At 35.8% G+C, this 16,715-nt stretch overlaps 1 long non-coding RNA gene across 2 annotated transcripts in view; it reads left to right on the top strand.

Moving 5' to 3' along the window:
- The first annotated feature begins 3,176 nt into the window (after window positions 1–3,176).
- Window positions 3,177–16,715, top strand: part of LOC122241391 — a 105,727-nt gene continuing 92,188 nt past the window's right edge. For both annotated transcript variants that reach the window (XR_006221502.1, XR_006221503.1), the window contains exon 1: window positions 3,177–3,664. This is a non-coding gene — a long non-coding RNA (uncharacterized LOC122241391). The remainder of the gene's footprint in view (window positions 3,665–16,715) is intronic.

The raw sequence follows: 16,715 nt of genomic DNA on the forward strand, positions 1-16,715 counted from the left end.
CAGTCTCACGACACTCTTAGAAAAGTAGAATGGATTTAATAATCGTGTTATGCCTTTGCCATAAATCTCTGGCACTCCCAACTGAGATATACTGCAGAAATAACATGACTGAAAACCAGGTACAACTGTGTGTCAACAAAAACACTGTTCATTCTCTGGAGGCAAAAATAAATAAGGAGATTACTATAAAGGACATTATAGACATTGTAACTGTACAAATTTGTCAAGGAAGAGACAAATATATATTTATGATTGAGGTAGTTTTAAAAGAAATTAGAGTGAAAAGGCTATATTTCACATAATGTCACAATAAAATATAAATTATTATAAAATATTTTTATTCAAGTGGCCACTCTTTATTCATATAACCCCTGATAGATAAAATAATAAATCTTCCTTGTTTGTATCTTATGAAATTGAACTTTTTATTTTTGGCAAATTTCAGTTGGCTGAAATCCTCCTTGACAGAGTTAATAAGATACATAAGATGTATACATCTACTGATCCCTTCCTCCCTCCCCTGAACTGCTAACAATCACTGATCTTTTTACTTTCTCTACAGTTTTGCTTTTCCAGAATGTCATACAGTTGGGATCATACAGTATGTGGCTTTTCATTATTGGCTTCTTCACATAACAATGTGCATTTAAGTTTTATTAGTGTATTTCCATGACTTGATAGCTCATTCTTTTAAACACTCCATTGTATGCCTTTACACAGATATATCATAGTTCATTCACATATTGAAGGGCATATTAGTGATTTCCAATTTTTGGTAATTGTGAATTGTAAACATTCATGTGTAGGTTTTTATGTTGTTTCTGGGTTCTTCTATTTTATTTCCGGGTTCTTTATTCTGTTCTACTGACCTATTTATCTCTTCTTTCAGCAGTACCACATTATCTTCATTACTATAGCTTTATAGTAAATCTTACAGTTGAATGTTGTCAGTATTCCAGCTCTTTCCTTCTTTAAGATTATGTTGGCTATTCTTTCCATAGAAATATAGAATCAGTTTCTCAATATTCACAAAATAGTTTGCCAAGATTTTGCTGGAATGTGTTGAATCTATAGCTCAAATTGGGAAAATTAACATCTTTTTGGGGGTGGGGAAATTGACATCTTAATAATATTGTGTCTTTCTACTCATGAAAGTGAAATATTTCTCCACTTATTTAGACCATCTTTGATTTATTTCAATTGGGTTTTTATAATTTCCACCTATAAATCCTACATTTATTTACACATACTTCATTTTTTGTTGTCCTAATGTAAGTTGTTTTATAGACTAAACTGTATCTCCCTCCTCCCACCCCCCACCCAGACTCATAGGTTGAAGTCCTAACTCCCCGCATGACTGTATTTGGATACAGGGCCTTTAAGAAGGTAACTAAGGCTAAATGAGGTTATAAGGATGTGGGCCTAATTCAATAGAACTAATGTCTTATCAAAAGATGAAGAAGTACCGGGACTGTGTACACTCAAAGAAAAGGTATCGTGAACACACAATGAGAAAACAGTGTGTGCAAACCACGGAGAGACTTCTCACCAGAAACCAATCCTACTCAGCACTTTGATTTTGGACTTTCAGCTCCCCACACTGTGAGAAAATAAAATTCTGTTGTTTAAGTTACTTAGTCTGTGGTATTTTGTTATGGTAGCCTGAGCAGTGTGATACAGTGGTGTTTTTAATTTCAGATTTGAATTATTCATTGCTGGCATTTAGAAAAGCAATTGACTTTTGTGTATTAACCTTGCGTACTGTGACCCTGTATGCATAATCACTTAGAGGGGCACCTGAGTAGCTTAGTGGGTTGAGCCGACTTTTGATTTCAGCTCAAGTCATGGTATCATGATCGTGGGATCGAGACCTCCATCCGGCTCTGCAATGAGCATGGAGCCTGCTTGGGATTCTCCCTCTCCGTCTCTCTTTCCCTTCCCCTCTTATTCCTGCTCTCTCTCTCTCAAAAAAGAAATTAAAATAAATAAGTAAATAAAAATTTAAAAAATCACTTACAATCAGGAACGTTTTGGGGGCCTGGGTGGCTCAGTCGTTTAAGTGTCTGACTGCAGCTCAGATCATGATCTCACAGTTTGTGAGTTTGAGCCCCGCATCAGTCTCTGTGCTGACCACTCAGAGGCTGGAACCTGCTTTGGGTTCTGTGTCTCCCTATCTCTCTCTGCCCCTCCCCTGCTCATGCTCTGTCTCAAAAATAAATAAACATTTAAAAAAAATGTTTTGGTTGATAGTTTAGGATTTTCTACATAGGCAATAATGTCATCTGCAAACAAAAAAAAGTTTTATTTCTTCGTTTCCATTCTTCATATCTCAGTATATTTTCACGTTGTATTAACTAGGACTTCCAGTACAATGTTGAATAAGAGGGGTATCTTTGCCTTTTTTCTGATCTTAGGGGAAAAACATATAAGTTCTTACCTTAAGTATGATATTACCCATAGGTTTTTAATGATTGTCCCATAGTTCTTGGATTTTTTCTTTCTTTTCTTCTTCTTAAACTTTTATCTGTTTGCATTTAGGTTGGAAATTTTCTATTGACATGTTTCAAGCTCACTGATACTCTCTTTGTCCATATCCATATCCTTCACTTCTGTTAGTCTTTGGTTTTTAGCATGTCCTTCTCAAACTTGCTTTGAGTTTACATCTCTCTGCTTACATTATGCATCTGTTCATACACGCTGCCTACATTTTGCATTAGCACCTTAAAGATATTAATTGTGGTGATTTTGAATTTCCTACCTAAGTATTCTAAAATTTGATTTGTCTCTCAGCCTTGTTTTAATGCTTACTTTGCCTCTTAAGACCATGTTATTGCATGTCTTTTAGTATGTCTTGTATTTTGTTGTCATTGTTGAAAACTGGACATGCTATGTTGGGTAATAGAAACTGAAATAATTAGGCATCTCATGTGAGGATTTATGTCAACTTGGCCAAGTGCTGGACTGTGTTTAATATTTGCTGTAGTTGTGGGTGCCAGAGGCTTCAGGGTCCTCACAGTCACTTTTTCTCTTTCTTGGCTGTGGATTTCCATAACAAGTTCTTAAACAGAGTCTGTGACTTACAGCTCAGTTATAATCCACCATTATTTTTCTAGAACCTTGTTGATATGGTGTTAAGAATTTGGGAAGTAGAAACATTCTAAAATCCAAGAGTTAAACCTCAGTTTTTAGTTAGCTTGAATCACTGGGCTGTGGCTCAGAAGCACTTCATACCTTCCCCCCACCGCCACCTTTTTTTCTCTCTTTACATAAGACAGAATGGATAGAGGGGTAAGGAGTTGTCTAACTGCCCTTCCGCAGGTCACATAATGCTCTGATAATATTGTCTCCCCTGGATGGTAAACTTTCATTATGGAGACAGCTCTGGGCATATTTCAAAATGGTTACTTATATTCTAAGTATATTTCAAAATGGGAACTTCTCTCCTCTGCCTGTACTAAATACTAGGGAGATATTTCTGCAACTCTCAGTGAGTACCTTGTAAGGTTACTAAAGATAAAACCCATAGAAATTTAGGACCACCACTAGGACTGGACCCCAGGAGTCTCTATCTGTCAAGCCGGTGCACATTCAGCCTGCAGACATTCATCAAAGTTACCAGTTAAGTGTTTCTACCAGTTACTGGCTCCAGCCAATTCAGCTCCAGGTAAGTTATTCATGCCTGTACTCATCTTTACTTGCCTGTCTCTCCAGATTTCTGAGGGGCTGTTGTCCTATGGTCTCAATTCTCTGGAGGATCTAAAAAAAGGCCAAAATTTTTGGTTTTCTCAATTTTATCTTCTTGTGAAGATGGGGATAATGAATTCCCAACTCTTTATATGATAACAGAGAAGTCTGTGAAAGGATTTTTTAACATCTGTTAAGTATGATTCTGAATAATGAAACTCTATTCAATTGTTCATGAAGAAATTCCCCGTAAGGAATGAAAGTCTCTAAGTGAAACACTAGGAAAAAAATCTTAGACCTAAAATTGACTTGCTTTCTTCAGTACCATCTTTCCCTCTGTTTAGAAAATTGTTTTTGTACCAACTAGGAGTTCTTCAGGTACAAACGACAAATAGACGACTCAGTTTAGCCGGAGCCAAAGACTAATATTACTCGTATGAGTGGACGTCCCAAGGCCAAGTTTACATTCAGCTTGACTAGAGTCAGGGGCCCAAAAACCATATTCAGGGTTTTTTTGCTTTTATCCCAGTGAGGTAGGAGGTGAAGCATGATGTTTGGAATCCCAAAAGGACCACGTGTATATCAACTATCAATTTATTACCTCTCAACTCCAAATCCACTATTTTCTTTCCTGTTCTGCAATAATGGATCTGGACTCTAAGATTTCTCCTTTGTAGAGAGCAAGATGTTAATTTTTGTCAGTATAGGATGATGTTAAGTACAGGCTTGGAGAAAAGGTCATCTCCTTCTGGTTCTAATGTACTTCTATTTTTTATTTTTTTCTGCTCTTACTGTTGACAGTATTATGTGTTGGTGTGGGACAGCCCAGCTATATATGCAGAGAAACTAGCCTCTCAATAAGCTTACAGCTCCGGCTCAGTGACCACCTCAGTGAAGCCATTCCTACACCAATGCCACACATCTGAACTGTGCACTATCCAGCCAGCTCATGATCTCTCGATGCTTCTGTTTCTTTCTTACACCTGCCCTCCAACCTCAGCCTACCTCAGCCTGGACGGCTGTTTTCTCCTTGCCACTCTCACCATAATTTCCTGACCCCCTTGCTCCCAGAAGTGTATGCTAGATCAGCCCACCTGTACCCTGAAAAGGTGTCTTCTATTTTCCAATTAGTTTCATGCCCACTGGCCTTAGCCCAACTGCACCCTAGAGAAATATTTCTTGCTTGCTTGATGACTGCACACCAGCTCTTACCAGGAGAAACTCAGAGAGCTTTTCTGTCTTCCAGTTAAACTGTGGTTAAAGCCACACTTCTCCAATGAGGTCTGAATCCTAGCCTTGGGAATAATGCCTTTCCAAGTTTGTTTCTTCCTTAAGTACTCCTGGGTATCTCCAGGCTATTCATTAGACCCCTATAGAAGCTCTATAGTTACACTCCCTTTTTGAATTACTTTGTGGTTTATATCTTGACTGTACCCTCATTGATACAATATATCATGGTGACAGAGTTGTTCCCAAAGGACAAGTTCAGGGAAAACATAATGTGATTATTGTGTATTTCACTGATTGAGAAGGCACTATCACATAGATTTATTAGATTATATATAAAGGAATATTATATTATTTATTTCCTATATTGTGTTCCCACAAATTGCCATATTTTAACCATAATTCTGGTTTCTTAGTGGTAGGATCAAATATTTTTGCCCTGTGTGGATAGTATGTTTAACATTGTTACTTTCTACTGTATCCACAAAAAAGAAAGATAGAAAGAAAGAAAGAAAGAAAAATGACCACAACATCTGATCAATATTTATTCATAGCTAGGCATAAACATTTATGAAGGGTAAGCATGAGAAGAAATATTGGAAAAACTCTAAATTTTTGAAAGATGGCATGTTGGTATACAAGCCTACATATGACAATTCTTTTGCGAATCATATATTTCTTACCAATTTCCACAATTTTTTATTTCGTCTGATTAATAATTTTGTTAAATAGTTTTACAAATTACCTTTTCTTTTTTTAAAAAAAATTGTTTTTATTTTTGAGAGAGAGAGAGAGAGACACAGAGAGAGAGAGAGGGAGGGAGCACAAGCTAGGAAGGGACAGAGAGAGGGAGATACATAATCCAAAGCAGACTCCAGGTTCTCACTGTCATCACAGGGCCCAACACCAGGTTCGAACCGACCATGGGATCATGACCTGAGCCGAAATCAGTTGCTTAACTGACTGAGCCCCACAAATTACCTTTCTTAATTCCTGGGAGAGTATGCAGACAATTTTTTATGCCGTTGCTAAATTAGCCATTTTTCTCTTTCATTTATACCAACTTTCTATTGTATGTTCAAGAAACATCTCTTGGAATTTCTGATCATCCCATTACTTTTATTATCACTTTAATAATTATATATTCTCTCGTGAGCATTTTATAATAAAAAAAGTTATTTTTTCAAATAAATAAGTTTCATATGCCAAAATATTATGAAATATGTAATCGTTAATTATGAATTTAGCAAATACATATAATAATGAATTATAAACAAACATCCCGTAAAAAAATATGAGAAAATTATCTGCCTTGCCCATTCAAAGAAATGTTACTCTCCTTAACATTGAAGGTCTTTCTTCTCCATCCTAATACATTGTGAACCAATAGGTTTTTTGGTTATTAGTCATCTGGTCTTGACAAAAATAATCATGAATCCAAGTTGTTGTTTCAGGAAATATTAGTAGAAATTGGCTATCATGATGTGTTTGTGTGCATGGGTGTGTGAGAGAGAAAGTGATTCTTTTTGTTTTTAAGTTACAGCCACTCTCCTATTCCTATAGAATGTCTACTCCAAAATGTTTTTCACTGTAATCTAAATTCCAATAATTGACTTGGCAAATGGCATAGGGATGATTTAGAATTTTGGTGGCTATTGTGGGAACCTTTTGGCATCTTAAGTATAATACATCTAACAGAAGCCATAGAAAAAAAAATGGAGGGGAAGTATTAAGCAATAATAGTTGGCCTTATTATTATTATTATTATCATTATTTATTATTATTATGCTGAGGCTTTAACATGAAATTAAAATCCAACATCTCCTCCCTCAGAGAAATTCTGGAAAGGCCAAAGGAAAGAAACAACTAGCCTTGAAATCATCTAAAATGTCTTTCCTCTGCTCCAAATCCTATGCCCTACTTTAATCTTACCTCCTATTTATAGAGCTTGCCTCCCCTTCCATGCTCTCCTAAATCTATATATGAACCACCCTTTTATTTAAGATTTTCTGCAGAGTGCTACCTAAATTTTAATGATTGGCTTGAAAATATTTTCAAAATATATTTTGAGGTATCCTTGACAGCTGTTGTAAAAGAATCACTATTCTCTATTTTTATTAATGGACTAAGACCAGAAATAATATATTTAATTTAAAAAAACAAATTGGGATGGGAATTTTCAGTCCTGAACAATCTTTAAGGACAAATATTTTCAGAGGCTTTAGAAAACCGAAAAGCTAAGAACCAAGACAAACATGGCTTTTCAGAAAAAAACTGGACTCTGAAATAGAAACAAACCAAAGGATCATAAATACAGAGAAATTTATTGGCTAGGAAGGAGCAGAAAGTGTCTAAAACTACAGAGCTGTAGTGCATTACCTTGGTAGTGATTTGCCAGCTGAAGATGGTACATTAGCTAAGGAAAGATCATTGGCTATCCAAAATTATCCAAAGCCAATAAAAAAATAAAAAAAAAGAACGGAGGGAATTCCTAGATTATTGTAGACAATGACTGTAGACAGGACTGAAAATTCCCATCCCAATTTGTTTTTTTTACATTAAATATATTATTTCTAGTCTTAGTCCATTAAGAAAAATAGAGAACAGTGATTCTTTTACATCAGCTGTCAGACAATGAGTATTCATTTTTTCTGAAATAGTAAAATCCTTATATCATTCAACTAAATATTTCTTATGCTCTACCCATTGAATTCTATTATCCAAAGAGGACTGAAACCCTCCACGTTAGAATAAAACCAGCAAAGAAGTGAATGGAATGGTGATGCTGGGCTTCCCAAAGACAGAATTTTATTACTTTTTTTTTTCTTTAATAGAAGGACAGTTAAAAGACAATTATCCAGCATTTAACACCTGAATATTTTCCTTCCTTTCTTTTTTTTTTTCTTCCTCTCTGTAAGACATAAATCTTTCTGTCTAATCTACATCTTTTCTTGGCCTTAAATCCAACAGGTAATTTTTCTTACATTTGAAAGAGTTTTGAACAGGGGTATTTTGTGGAATTTACTGTGATGAACCACAGGTTTCTATAGCAAACATCATCATGATATTAGCCAGATCTATCAATGAGAAAAATGACAGTTGATTATTCAGAAATGGGGTTTCCTTTATTTAAGAAAGAGTAGAATGCCTATATTTTTACTGTATACTTTTTCCTAAATTAAATTGTGTTATTGTAAAGATTTCTAATTTGTTTTAAAGGTTTTTGCTAATGCTTCTCTATGTGTAGTATAGGAACCATGTAACAATAAAAATGATGGTAATAATAATTAGAATAATGTCTCCAAGCATATAAATTGTAACTCAATTTATATTTACCTAGTATAGCTGTAACTTTTCAGATTTATTTTTTGTTAATGTGGCTTTTTTATGAATTAAAAATTAAAAAGGTAAAGATTAAATTTAAAATACATTTTCCACTTAAAATACAAAGTTAAATATGATGGCCAATGATATCAAAACCTACCACCTTAAAACAAAACAAAACAATACAAAACCTACAACCTTGTCAGGAATTTAAGATTATTTTTTATTGTGCTTCTGTCTATAAAATTATGCCTATACATCTCTATCTGTATCTGCACACACACATAAATATATACAATGTCTACATAAAAAAGCATTTTATTTTTTTAATTATTTAATTTTTATTTTTTGAGAGAGAAAGAGTGAAAGCAGGGGAGAGCAGAGGGAGGGAGAGAGAGAGAGAGAGAAAGAGATACACAGAATCTGAAGGAGGCTCCAGGCTCTGAGATGTCAGCAGAGAGCCCGATATGGGGCTCAAACTCACAAACTGTGAGATCATGACCTGAGTCAAAGTCGGACACTCAACCGACTGACTCACCCAGGCACCCCCCAAAATACATTTTAATTAATAGTAGATTGAACTATACATCTTTGTTTTTAATTTTATGACAAATATCCTTTCATACTCTGTAGATCAATTTTTTTTTTAAGTTTATTTATTTATTTTGAGAGAGAGAGAGAAAGCACCAGTGGGGGAACGGCAGAAAGAGAAGGAGAGAGAGAATCCCAAGCAGGCTTTGCACTGTGAGCTCAGAAACCCATGTGGGGCTCAAACTCATGAACTGTGAGATCATAACCTGAACCAAGGTCAGTCTCTCAACCCACAGAGCCACCCAGGTGTCCCAGTAGAGCAATCTTTTTATAACTTATTATATTTTTAAATTTATTGACAAAATTTTCTCCTTTTATCCACTTGTAAATCTTTTATTTTTCTCAGTATATTTAGTTTTATCCCATTCTCTATCCTTATGTAAATTCAGTTTCTCTCTCTCTCCTTCTCTCTCTCTGTCTTTGTCTCTCTATCCTTTCTATTGGGCATGCTGTCCAAGGAGTAATTTTCAGTGTAATTTCTATTATCTTTTTATAACCAGCTTAGAGGATTGCTATATGTCTTTTTTGACATTTCTTCTATATACTGTAATTTGTTAGTTTTCCTTTAATATTATAGTTTCTTAACCTTTCATTTTGTTCCTGTTTCCTTTATTTAAAATTTAATGAATTTATTTACACTTTCCTGTTTAGTGATAAAAGCATAGCCTTCACAATACCCAGAAGTTGGATTTAATTCACTTTATTTTTCAAACTTTCATTTTGTGTTTTTAATTTTGTTTTACTCATTCATCTAAGTATTTTAAACATTGATGTTAGTTTTTTAATACGTCTTTAAGTCCAGCTTCACTTTCTTTTTTATTGCATTTTGATCAGCATGTGCTCTGCAATATGACTATTTAGAAATTACTAAATGTGTCTCTGTGACAATGCATTATCTTTAAATTATAAGTTAAATATCAAATTCAAGACTTTTCGCACAGATGATCAGTTTCTCAAACTATGATGCACTCAGTGCCAGGCCAGGGCAGGCTCAACAGTGTTGTGAAAGCACAGCACACACAATGTGAAGCTTATAACTCACTTTCTACAGCCCTTTATGTGGGCCAGCTAGAATTTTCCACGTAAGTATTGTCAATATGAGAGACAAGGCATGATGTTTTAGAAACATTCAATCACTTTTGCGGGCTTAATATTTTCAGAAATCAGGTGATATATCTAAAGTTGTGGCTGAAATATTCTCCAGTTGTGGCTGAAATATTAACCTTTTATCTTTTCTTCTCTTTTAAAATACGTGCTTTATCAGAGAAGGACTTACTACTAATACTAATTTTATAGATATAATCTGCCTTATTATTATTATTTTGGTGGATAAAAGCAGAGGTAACTAAGTTTAAGTTGTTCATCACCTCCTTTTATGTGCCCGGCTTTCTCAAGCACCCCATTATTGGTTAACCACTTAATGCTGGAGGATGGGAATTCCTGACACCGAGTAACATCTCATTAGCATGAACAGCTGGAGGCTGAAAGGGAAGGCACCTTAGGGACTAATTACCTGAGAAGATTTCAATAGCAAACATCTACCTGAATCTTTTCCCCAGAAAGCAAGAGTCTGTTAACCCATGTATAAAGGCTCTGTATACCTGAGACTAATATTTATTTGAAATTTAAATGTTATAAAGTCCCTCCGTTGTCATGCTGCTCGGTGACAAAAATCTATCCAGGCCAGTTGCCTCATTCACTCTTATTCCGTGGTGTTATGAGTTTCACCTAGCTGGTGTATTTGATGTGGCTGATCTTGGGGATGTGTGTCAGTGGAGGCCTCAGAGAAGTACAATTATTTTCTCATCACTGCTGTTGTGAGGCACAAGGAAGCCATTTGATTGTATTTGACTGGAAGATAATTAAACATTTGTCAGCTGTGTTTGAACAAGAGCTCTGATCCCAGGATCCCTGGGTTCCAGAGGCTTTGTGAAGTCCCTGAAATTATAGACGATATTTTCTGTGTGTGTGCATGTGTGCATTTTTTTTTCAGAAGGAGTAGATTCTTTTGAAACCCTAAAGCATTACTGCCATGTACTCTCCCTTCCTCAAGTATTAAGGACCACTTACCTTGTTCTTATTCTTTCAAATTAAAGAAGAATTACTTGTATTTTCAAAAAGAAAAGAAAAAAAATAGATGTGATGTGTATCCTTAAGGGGAAGGGACAGGCTCATGTGACAGAAAGGAGGAGAGATAAAGCTTATTAGTCACATGAGGGGGGAATTTTTTTAATTTTATTTTTAATATTTATTTTTGAGAGAGAGAGCACAAGCAGGGGAGGGGCTGAGAGAGAGGGAGACACAGAATCCGAAGCAGGCACCAGGCTCTGAGCTGTCAGCACAGAGCCTGACGTGGGGCTCCAACTCATAAGCCTTTAGATCATGACCTGAGATGAAGTGGGAGGTTCAACCAACAGAGCCACCCAGATGCCCCCTTCCCTCCAGTGGGGGAAATTTTCAGCCACCTATGATAAAATGAGAAAATACAGTGTTCTCAATTTTAAGGATTGTCTTTTATTCTGAGATCATATTTTTCTATTTTGCCATATTTAAACCTTAAACTCTGATTTCTTTCATTGAACAATAGTGGTAACTACAGTATTGGATTTTGTTTTTGTAATCTTATGTGCTAAAATTCTTTTTTTATTCTTTTCAAAAACTGAAACTTAAATATGGGTATTACAGTTCTATGTCCTCCCCACCCCTATAAATGCACTCCATACTGAGAGTCAATGTCCGAATCAGTCACTGGTATTAGGGTGACAAGCCCTGTGGTTTGCCCAGGACTGAGTGGTTTTCACACTGAACTTACAATGCTGAGAGAAAGAAGTTTGAAAACCACTGACATCAGCAATGAAATGTGTAGATCAAAAAAAGTCTTCTGGGAGGTATATGTGGCAATGTGTAAGAAATACATATCTAAATGGCAGTATTATGAAATTGTGTTCTGTTTTTATTTGAAAATTCTACGTCATAGTTTTACCTGAGATCATCCTATCCATTATTCTGGAGGTTGTTCAAATCACTTTATTACTTATACCCTCACCTAGCCTGGATCCTGGTAGTTACTGAAAAAATATAAGGTAGCAAAGGCTCATGAAAAGCCATCATAGTGTAGATTCTTTTTTTTTAATTTTATTTTTTATTTTTTAAAATTTATATCCAAATTAGCATATAGTGCAACAATGATTTCAGGAGTAGATTCCTTAGTGCCCCTTACCCATTTAGCCCATCCCCCCTCCCACAACCCCTCCAGTAACCCTCAGCTTGGTCTCCATATTTATGAGTCTCTTCTGTTTTGTCCCCCTCCCTGTTTTCATATTATTTTTGTTTCCCTTCCCTTATGTTCATCTGTTTTGTCTCTTAAAGTCTCAGATTAGTGAAGTTATATGATATTTGTCTTTGACTAATTTCACTTAACATAATACCCTCCATTTCCATCCACGTAGTTGCAAATGGCAAGATTTCATTCTTTTTGATTGCTGAGTAATATTCCATTGTATATACATATGCCGCATTTTCTTTATCCAATCGTCCATCGATGGACATTTGAGCTCTTTCCATACTTTAGCTATTGTTGATAGTGCTGCTATAAACATGGAGGTGCATGTGTCCCTTCGAAACAGCACACCTGTATCTCGTGGATAAATGCCTAGTAGTGCACTTGCTGAGTTGTAAGGTAGTTCTATTTTTAGTTTTTTGAGGAACCTCCATACTGTTTTCCAGAGTGGCTGCACCAGCTTGCATTCCCACCAACAATGCAAAAGAGATCCTCTTTCTCTGTATCCTCACCAAATGCTATTGTTGCCTGAGTTGTTAATGTTAGCCATTCTGACAGGTATCAGGTGGTATCTCATTGTTCTTTTGATTTGTATTTCCCTGATGATGAGTGATGTTGAGCATTTTTTCATGTGTCATTTGGCCATCTAGATGTCTTCTTTGGAGAAGTGTCTATTCATGTCTTTTGCCCATTTCTTCACTGGATTATTTTTCTTTTGGGTGTTGAGTTTGGTAAGTTCTTTATAGACTTTGGATACTAACCCTTTATCTGATATGTCGTTTGCAAATATCTTCTCCCATTCTGTTGGCTGCCTTTTAGTTTTGCTGATTGTTTCCTTCGCTGTGCAGAAGCTTTTTATTTTGATGAGGTCCCAGTAGTTCAGTTTTGCTTTTGTTTATCAATTTTGTTTATCAATTTGTTTGTCAATTTAGTTAATTCTTTCAAAGAACCAGCATCTGGTTTGATTGATCTGTTCTACTGTTTTTTTGGTTTCGATAGCATTAATTTCTGCTCTAATCTTTATTATTTCCTGTCTTCTGCTGGTTTTGGGTTTTATTTGCTGTTCTTTTTCCAGCTCCTTAAGGCATAAGGTTAGGTTGTGTATCTGAGATCTTTCTTCCTTCTTTAGGAAGGCCTGGATTGCTATATACTTTCCTCTTATGACTGCCTTTGCTGCATCCCAGAGATTTTGGGTGTGGTGTTATCATTTTCATTGGCTTCCATATACTTTTTAATTTCCTCTTTAACTGCTTGGTTAGCCCATTCATTCTTTAGTGGGATGTTCTTCCGTCTCCAAGTATTTGTTACCTTTCCAAATTTTTTCTTGTGGTTGATTTTGAGTTTCATAGCGTTGTGGTCTGAAAATATGCACGATAGGATCTTGATCTTTTTGTACTTACTTAGGGCTGATTTGTGTCCCAGTATATGGTCTATTCTGGAGAACGTTCCATGTGCACTGGAGAAGAATGTATATTCTGGTGCTTTAGGATGAAATGTTCTGAATATATCTGTTAAGTCCATCTGGTCCAATGTGTCATTCAAAGCCATTGTTTCCTTGTTGATTTTCGATTAGATTATCTGTCAATTGCTGTGAGTGGGGTGTTGAAGTCTCCTACTATTATGGTATTACAATTGATGAGTTTCTTTGTGTTTGTAAATAACTGATTTGTATATTTGGGTGCCTTCACATTTGGTGCATAAATGTTTACAATTGTTAGGTCTTCTTGGTGGATAGACTCCTTGATTATGATATAATGACCTTCTGTATCTCTTGATACAGTCTTTATTTTAAAGTCTAGATTGTCTGATATAAGTATGGCTACTCTGGCTTTCTTTTGTTGACCATTAGCATGATAGATGGTTCTCCATCCCCTGATTTTCAATCTGAAGGTACTTTTAGGTCTAAAGTGGGTCTCTTGTAAACAGCATATAGATGGATCTTGTTTTATTATCCATTCTGTGACCCTATGTGTTTTGATTGGACCATTGAGTCCATTGACATTAAGAGTGAGTACTGAAAGATATGAATTTATTGCCATTATGATGCTTGTGAGTTGGAGTTTCTGGTGGTGTTCTCTGGTCCTTTCTAATCTTTGTTGCTTTTGGTATTTATTTATTTGTTTATATATATATATATTATATATATATATATATATTATATATATATATATTTTTTTCATCTTTTCTCCCCTCAGAGAGTTCCCCTTAAAATTTCTTGCAGGGCTGGTTTAGAGGTCACACAATTCTTTAATTTTTGTCTGGGAAACTATCTCTCCTTCTATTTTGAATGACAGCCTTGCTGGATAAAGAATTCTTGGCTGCATATTTTCCTGATTCAGCACACTGAATATATCCTACCACTCCTTTCTGGATAGGTTTGCTGCAAACCTGATCTGTCTTCCCTTGTAGGTTAGGGACTTTTTTTTCCCTTGCTGCTTTCATGATTCTCTCCTTGCCTCAGAATTTTGTGAATTTGACTATGATATGCCTTGTTGATGGTCGGTTTTTGTTGAATCTAACGAGGGTCCTCTGTGCTTCCTGGATTTTGATGTCTGTGTCTTTCCCCAGGTTAGGAAAGTTTTCCACTATGATTTGCTCACATAACCCTTCTACCCCTATTTCTCTCCCTTCCTCTTCTGGGACCCCTATGATTCTGATGTTCCTTTTTATGTGTCACTGATTTCTCTAATTCTTAAATTGTGCTCTTTTGCCTTGATCTCCCCCCTTTTTTCTGCTTCATTATTCTCTATAAGTTTGTCCTCTATATCACTGATTCTCTGTTCTGCCTCGTCCATCCTTGCTGCCGCTACATCCCTCCATGATTGCAGCTCAATTATAGCATTTTTTATTTCATTCTGGCTATTTTTTACTTCTTTTATCTCTGCAGAAAGGGATTCTAATCTATTTTTGACTCCAGCTAATATTCTTATTATTGTGATTTTAAATTCTGGTTCAGACATCTTGCTTGTATCTGTGTTGTTTAAATCCCTGGCTGTCGTTTCTTCGTGCTCTTTCTTTTGGGGTGAATTCCTTCGTTTTGTCATTTTGAAGGGAGAAAAGGAATTAATGAGGTAGAAAAATTGAAATTAAAAAAATTAAAATAAAAAAATGTTAAATTAAAAATTAAACACACACAAACAAATGGAATAGATGATGCTAGATCCTAGGTATGTTTTGGTCTGGGTGTTGAAAGTGGTTTGACAAATTAGAGGAAAAAAAGGGAAGGGGGAAAGAAAAAAAAAGGAAATCGTATGAGAATTTGAAAAAATGAATACAATGAAGTAGACTAAAATGAGATGATGGGGTAAAATTGAATTTGAAAAAAATATACACAAAAGTAAATACTATAGTAGAAAAAAATTAAAGAAAAATATTTTTAATAAAAATTAAAAATATGATTTTTTCTTTTTCTCTATTCAAGAAAAAAAGAAATGAAAGCGAAAAAAGATAAGAAAAAGAAAAAAGGAAAAAAGGAAAAAAGGGAAATCATTTGAATATTTGAAAAAGTGAATACACTGTAGTAGACTAATATAAAATAATGGGAGTGAAATAGAATTTGACAACATTTACATAAAAGCAAAAATATAGTTAAATTAAATAAAAATATTTTTAATGGAAATTGAAAGTAAAAATAATTTTTTTCTCTTTCTGCATTCAAGAAAAAGAAAAGAAATGAAAAAGAGAAAAAAAAGAAATAAAAGGAATTTTTTTGAAAATTTGAAAAGGTGAATACACTGAAGTTGACTAAAATAACATGATGGAAGTAAAATAGAATTTGAAAAAAATTACACAAAAGTAAGAATATAGTAATGAAAACTAAAGAAAATATTTTCAATAAAAATTGAAAATAAAAATGAATTTTTTCTCTTTCTGTATTCAAGAAAAAGAAAAGAAGTGTAAAAGAGAAAAAGAAAAAAAAAGAAGGGGGTGAGACTTGTGTTCTTGAAGAGTGAAGTTGGCCCGGTTGGGCGGGGCTCATTGTAACAGCTCTGCTCTCCACTAGATGGCGCTGACAGCCTACTGGGGTGTACTCTTGCAGCCCTCCTAGGTGCGCATGCGCAGGAACAGTGAAAATGGCGCCAGCCAGCTCCCCAATCTGTTTTCCAGGGATCAGCAATTGCGCACCTGTCCTCTGTCTTCAGCTTTCTGTCCACTCCCTGCTTTTTCACTCTCCATGACCAGCCCCAGGCAGTACCTCTGTCCCGAGTTTTGTCTCAGATGCGGCTGTTTTCCCCAACCCGTTACTTCCGAAGGGCTGCGGCTTTGACCCGTTCCACCCCTCTGTGGGAGGGTCTCACCGAGCAGTGGCCGAATGAGCAATGGCCGAATGTCGGCTGCACCCAGGAACGCTTGCTGGACCCTGCTGCTGCCAGTGCCCCAAGACTGCGGCCAGGTGCCAGCCTGCCCCAGAAAAAATTCACGAGATAGTGTAGCAGCAGCGTTTCAGAGATTATGGAAAATCACAACACACATCTGGGACCAGGCTTCACCCTTAACGACCTTGCTCCAGCACCAGTGAATGTGGCCGTTTTCTGGGGTCTGCTGGGACCAGGTGGCTTCAACAGTCTCTACCAAACGTCCTTCCAGCAGTGGAACCGCTTTTTCCCAT

Source organism: Panthera tigris, chromosome C1 (assembly GCF_018350195.1).
Source record: "Panthera tigris isolate Pti1 chromosome C1, P.tigris_Pti1_mat1.1, whole genome shotgun sequence".
In the NCBI taxonomy this organism is placed as follows: Eukaryota; Metazoa; Chordata; class Mammalia; order Carnivora; family Felidae; genus Panthera; species Panthera tigris.